Source organism: Propithecus coquereli, unplaced genomic scaffold, assembly GCF_000956105.1.
Source record: "Propithecus coquereli isolate 6110/MARCELLA unplaced genomic scaffold, Pcoq_1.0 Scaffold237, whole genome shotgun sequence".
NCBI classification, from domain to species: domain Eukaryota; kingdom Metazoa; phylum Chordata; class Mammalia; order Primates; family Indriidae; genus Propithecus; species Propithecus coquereli.
In genome coordinates this window covers 2,744,108-2,751,133 of record NW_012147919.1, presented here as the reverse complement: position 1 = coordinate 2,751,133, position 7,026 = coordinate 2,744,108, and positions in this window count along the sequence as shown.

The following is a 7,026-nucleotide window of genomic DNA, read 5'->3' as shown; positions in this document are numbered from 1 at the left end:
CGTGACTCTGGCTACAGGCTTTCCAATTTGACTGCATTCATGGGGCTTCTCAACTCTGGTAGAGTTTCCCTTCTTGAGTAACGGATGTGCTATCATTATCTTTTCTCAGATTCACTGTCTTCACAGTGGTTGTCTCTGCTGTGAATTCTAAAGCACATGATGCGGTTTGACTTTTGACCGAAGGCTGTCACCCACTGATTAAATCCACAGGGTTCTGCTCCACTATTGGAGGAGCTCTAGCAGGATGATTTCCCATCTCTCTTACAGTCAGATGACTTCATCCTGGTCTAATCTCCCTCATGATTAACCAAGTCTAAATTACGCTTCAAATTTGTTCTAAGTGAATCACATTGATGGGGTTTTAGTTCTTGGGAAATAAGTTTGGTGGTTAAACCAAGACGTTTTCCAACGTTATCACATTCGCTGCGGATCCCACGGCGTAGATTTTCCTGTGCCCGTACATGGACGCCCCCAGTGTGAAAAGGCTCTCCTGTCTCCTGTTGCCAATCTGTCAGGCCATCCTTTTTCTGGGTTACTTTTTCTAAAGTAGAATAGAATAAACTGATCCTTGTGAATCTCTCCACTTATGTAAGGAATAAACACATCTTCAAAAGTGCTTAGCCATGGAGTTGCCTCCTTAGTGTGAGCCTGCTGTTTAGGACAACAGTAGTCTGAAACGCAGACAGCCTCTCTCCCTCCGGTTCTGAGAAGGAACATGCTGGACAGCACTTTCTTGGAACGTCTCCCTTTCATCCGTGGCTTACCTCCTTATTCCAACTTCAAGGTCATGTCTGGTTTGCTGTGTTTTTATCCCGTGGAGACTAGACTCCATAGAACACCAGCGTGACATCTCCGGAGAGGGCCTTTGAGCTGTTCTCAGTGTCCCAGGTGGAGTCCGTAGCCACATTTGCGGAGGTAACTGACGCCTAGTACTTGGTGCTCTCAAAGTCTTCTTGAGAAAGAGCAGAATTTAGTTAAGGGGGAGCTGGTGCATCCAACATTTTCGTTAAACCCTCTACTATTACACAGTCTCTTATGTTCTTGGGAGGCGGAGACATCCTGGAAACCTTCCTTTCTTTAGGCACAAAGGTCAAGGGCAGATTCAGGCCCCCAAACCCTGAGATACTTCCTGGGACGCTGCGCTCTGTCCTGACGTCTTGCTGCAGGCCTCAGGGGCGAGGGGTCTCCTCTCTAGGAAGACTCTAGGAAGAGTCATATTCTTTTCTGTTGAGCGGGGACCACCACCCTCTTCAGGCCCTGGGCTCAGCTGAGGAGCTTTCCTGTAGCCCACTCTACAGCCCCCTGTGCCCCTGGCATGCCATGCTCACCTGCGATGAGGCCAGAAAAAAGGTGGTCCTTGGGTATATGTTCTGTCTGCTGACTAACGACCTCTTCACAGTTCTTCCAGACTCTACTTCTTCCTTGAAGCCTTTCTGGCCTTCACTTGCTAGCAGGTCCCAAAGCTGGTGTCACAGGTCTTAGGTGGTGTTGTGCTTCCTTCTCGGGCTCTATCTCTCTGCGCTGCACCACCTGGGCGGTGCGCCCAGAAGAGCCGGGGTGTGTGAGTCTCCTCCAGTCTGTTTCCCTCCTTCCAAGGGTCCAGTCCACTCCAGTTTCTGTCAGTATTTTACAGTGCCTTCAAATAGTTGTGATTTAAAAAATATTTTGTATAGAGTTTATGATTATTATGAGCTCCACTATTATAAGTAGCCAGAAGTCTCTCTGATGATGATACTTACAGTTTTAGAAAATAACTCATGAGTCTTTTCTGAGTGCTGTGCTGTAGAACCATCTCTTCTCCTTGGCTTCCCTTTGGCAGAACCTCAGGGTTCAGTTCTTTGCACCCTGCCGAGCTAACAAATTACTCATTTGACCGTCTCCTACTTCCCAAAATTGAGTTGACATCTCTAGTCTCTATTATCTCTTCCTTCCTTTTCTTTCCCTGTGGTCTTTTACCTTCTTTGTTCCTTTCCTTTCATTTAAGAGAGGTTCACGAGGCCAAGAGCACATGCTTGTGTTCCATCGACCGGGTTTAACTAGCTACTAGAGGCAGTGCACTGGCCTCCTTGGATACCAAGATGACTAAGTTTTCTTCCAGAATGACAATATGTCTCTATCAGGGCCATAAAAGGCAGTAGACAATGGAATGGAGAAAGAATGAGATGGTTCATATTAAAGCAATTAGCCTGCCTTCTGGTGAGAGTAAAAGCACATCTTACGTGCAGGTATCATGTGCCATGGCATTATTCTGCCATAAGGTAACATTAAATACTTAGCAGAGTGTATGAGTTTGCTAGAGCTGCTGTAATAGAGGACCACAGACCAGGTGGCTTAAACAACAGAACCCATAATATTCTGAAATAAAAACAAACAAACAACAAAATAAAAATAATTGCTCAAAAAAACCCCCCCAAAAACAGATATTTTATTTTCTACAATTCTGGAGGCCAGAAGTCTGAGGTGAAGGTGTTGGCAGTGTTGGTTTCCTCTGAAGCCTCTGTCCTTGGCTTGCCGGTGGCCTGTAGTACTGTCGTCTAATTTTGGTGTCTCTGAAGTTTCTGAGCCTGTCTCCGTCTTACTCTGTTCTTATAAGGACACCAGTCATGTTGGATTATGATCTCATTTTAACTTAACTATCTCTTTAAAGGCCCTATCCCCAAGTATGTCTGAGGTTCTGGGAGTAGGACTTCAATATCTCAATTTGGGGACACAAAATTTAACCTATAACCACGGAATGCTGGGAGGAATTCCAAACTGATCTAGTTACCGGTAGTGTTTTCTCAATTCAGTGTTAATTTCTGTGTTGAAAAGTCCATTTGTCTGAGTTCTCATTCTGTGACAGGTGACTCCTCTTAGCTCCTTGGGGTGGGCTCTGGCCCAGGGCTGTCCCGATGCCCCCTCATCTGCGTGGATACCAGAGGTCTGTCTTTGCTCTTCTGGGTGTGCTCAGATTCCGTGGCTGGCACCCAGTTTAGGTGACTAACTGGGCATCCCTGTGCATAAACCTGTCCCCGAGCAGGGATACATGCACCCCGCTTACACCAGGTCCCCTTGCACCTGCCTGCCCCTGCTAATTGAAGCCATGCAGAATTCTGTCTCTGATAGGTCGTGTGTGTTGTGTGACTTTAGGCAAGTCACATAAGCTTCATGGCTTTTTGTCTGCTTTGGGGAGACGTGATACCCTCACAGACATGCAGTAAGGATCAGTAAGAGAATCGTGGCCTCATTCTGTGTACGTTATAGAAAGCTGGAGTTGGGAGCCACTTGTCAATCATCTGCTGTAGGGTTTCATTTTATTTAAAATTATAGTGATCACACAAGTAATACACCCATAACTTTCATTTGAGGTTTAAGCGATGTGAATACAGTAAAAGTTCCCTTTTGCCCACCTCAGCGGTAATTCACTCTAATTGGTGTAGTGTGTATCTTTCTGGACCCTTTTCTACTAATTTTATACTCATAAAAACATATAGAAATAGTTTTTCTTTGTGTGTGTGTTTAAACATAAATGAGATACTATTGTAGACCTTATTCTGCAACTTTATTTTTTTTTTCACTCATCTTGGAGGTCTTCCCACGTCAGTTCACATTTCTCATTAATGAAGTTGGTGTCTTCCATAGCCGTGGTATGTTGTAGTTTATTCGAGCACTTCCCTGGTGGTTCATCTTTAGAGCGTTTCCAAATTTTCACTGCTATGAGCATTGCTGGAATGGATTTTCTCCTCTGTGCCTCTGAGCTTTCGGACGAGTATTTCTCTGGGGCAGACACAAGCATGGCCACGAGGAACGTTGAACAGATAGAGCCAAACTCTACTCTTGGGAGGCTCTCACGGGTCACACTTCCTGTGGCCTTGGTTCCCACATGCTTGGCAACACTTGATGTTATCCATCTTTTCAGTTGTGGCCAATCTGATGAGTGGAAAATGGTGTTTTATTGTGCTTAGTTCAGTGTTTAAAAAAATTTTTTTAAAAGCTGGTTTAAACTTTTCTCCAAATGGAACCTGGCATCTCAGGAGAGGCAGAGTAGTGCTGGCTAAGAGCCACGATTTAGAGCCAGCACACCAGTTCTTGTCCTGCCTCCCCTATTCACTCATGGGCTTGGTAGACTCTTCGGCTCTCAGTTCCTTATTAGTCAAACAGAGACAGTCATGAGTTAATACTCGAAAAGCCCTTAGAACAGTGTCTGACACCTGGTAAGTGCTATGTAGGTGTTAGATAATTTTTTTAGCCCAGCAGGCAAAACACAGAATCTAAGGGGGGTGTGGAGGGCAGGTGACTTTACCTTTGTGATCCCCGGAGGGCCTCAGAATTCAGCTTAAAAGCTGCAGATGAAGTTCAACCCTTACAGACAGGGAAACTGAGACCTCGTGAAGGTCAATCACCTGCCTAAGGTCGTACTTCTGGTTACTGCCAGCCCCGGGACTAGAACCCAGCCTCCTGTTCCTAGCTCTGTGTTGTTTCTCCCCTCCTCCCCTTCCTGCATCCCCCAACCCAGCCAGTTCTATTTGTAGGTAAATCCCAGAAGAGTCCTGGCCTCTGAGGGAGGCAGAATTTTGGTAAGGGCTTTCAGAGTAAAGCACAGAAATGGGGATTTGCTAAATGAAAGCTCAGGGCTCCCCAAGAATTCCTCCCCTGCAAGACCACGAAAGGGTCCTGAGAGTGGCGTTAACTCTGTCCCGTCAGCAAGTGTTCCTTCAGGCAGGTATCTTTGGGAGCTTGACAAGGAGGAGAAACTGCAGACTCCAAGTGACAAGGGACAGTGTGTCTCAGTTTTAGCATCTTGGCTGTTCCAGGGCTCGCCTGCTCCAGTGGTTCGCGCCCCTCCAGCGCGGCTCTGTTCCTTGCACAGCACGTTCAGGACACAGACGAGGGCGGCACCGGAGCTCAGAGCAGCTTTTGAAATCGATCAAAGTGTAGAAGACAGAACTTCGCTGGCTTACATGGCTAATGGCTCGTGTGACAATTTCACTGAGATAGGACAGTCTGACCTTTCATTTTGGAGACTGTATAATTATTATTTTTTTTTTCCAGGCAGCAACAATCCCTTTTTGTCCCATCGAATTTGGTTATTACTACTATTTTTTTTTGCTGTACTGAACATCTAATCATTATCCTTTCATAGCAAAGTAAAGTCAGACAGATTTTGGTCTTTTTCTTTTAAGAAGTTTAGACTTAATCTAAACTTAAAGGAGTGTGTCTAGCTTATCAAAATCACTCTTGGATATTAGCCAAACATTTTAGACTTTGAGGTTTGATTATTTCCTTTTTGAAACACATGCTAGTTATTCTTTTTAAAAATAGTTTCAACTTTCAAATCTTCTAATGATTTATTTTTCATGATGAAAAGTGATGGAGATCTTTTTCCCTAACCCTGTCTCACTAATCACGCTGTGGTGACATCGTGGACAGAGCTCAGCCTCCCGGCTCAGACCCGGTGTGCATCTCGGCTTTGCCACTTTCTAGCTGTGTGACCTGGCTAAGTTATTTGCCTCTCTGAGCCTCAGCATTAGCATTGACAAAATGAGCAGGATTTCTGTGTTGTTTTGAGGATTACATAAAGGGAAAGGAGAAACGGCATGATCCGACCTGACCGCATAGATTCAGATCTGGGCAGGTAGCGCAGCACAGTGTCTGGCACAAGGCAGCTCCTAATCGGCGATGGCCATTGTGGGTGAGGCTTTGTCCTCCTTCAGTGAAGGAGCCCTGGGGGGCAGGCACCTGCTGGAGCGGCCACTGCCTTCCCTTAACATCTGCTGTGTCCTTTCCTCCTAGTCCTCCACCTCTTCTTGCCAATCTTTTTCTTTCTTGCCTGGAATTTCTTGCTAGATGTTTTCTCCCTAAGTCAAGTCACCTGTATTGTTAATAGTTTCCTGGGGCCATAACATACCGCTGACTGGGTGGCTTAAATCAAAAGAAATTTATTCTCTCCCAATCCTGGAAGCCAGAAGTCTGAAATCAATGGGTCGGCAGGGCCAGGCTCCCTCCGAAGGCTCTAGGAGGGAATCGTTCCTGGCCTCTCCCAGCGCTGGCACTGCCAGGAGTCCCTGCTGCCGAGTGGCTGTGGCCGCCTCACCCCAGTCTCTGCCTCCATCTGCACGCGGCGTTCTCCCTGCGTGTCTCTGTGTCCAGACCTCCTCCCTTCTCTTCTAAAGACACCAGTCACCAGATTCAGGACTGTGCGTATCCAGGATGAGTTCATCTCGGGATCCTTAACTTAATCACATCTGCAAAGATCCTGTTTTCAAAGAAGGTCACATTCTGAGGTTCTGGGTGGACATGAATTTTGGAAAGATGCCATTTAGCCCACTACATCACCCAGGTACAGCAGAGGACAGCAGAGGTGCTTCCCGGCCTTCCAGCTCAGAGCCCGGCCCCGGGGTCAGAGTCCGCGTGCTGTGCTGGTGACTCTGGGATGTATCCGACTGTTGTAATGTAAAAGTAAGAATCCCCCCCCGTATTTCAGTGACATTGAGGCTGCCGGAAGATGCAGCAAATATATCCTTCACTATGTGAAAAACACAGGATTAATGTTTCACCCCCTAAAGCTCCCCAAAGCACCAGCATCTGAATGGGGAACCTGCATTAACCCAGCACACGTTAAGATGTGGATTTTGATCCTCGAATAATCTTCCAGACCACAGCTGCAATAAACAGTTAACAGATTTGCCAGTTTCTCAGAGTTTATTCTTCAGTAAATGTGGAAACGTGGGGTGGTGGAGGGCTTCGGAGAAGGAAGGGATTCCGCGGTTGAGCGCTTTGGGGAGCATTGACTATTCTAGGTCTGTCCTCTCCGGCCCTGGCCCAGTGACACACACACCAGCCTATTAAAGGCTCTGAGAAGTCGTGCTCGTTATCTTAGTAAGTATTTCCCATGCTCATTCGATGTGGCACCTGGTATTTCTCATAACAATTTAAGCACAGGTCTTGGATGAGGGTCTTGGAGTTCATGGATTTCCATTCTGTGATTTTACAGAGGTCAAGCCCAGAGCAAGAGGCCATTCTGTCAATTTTTTCTTTTTTTTTTTT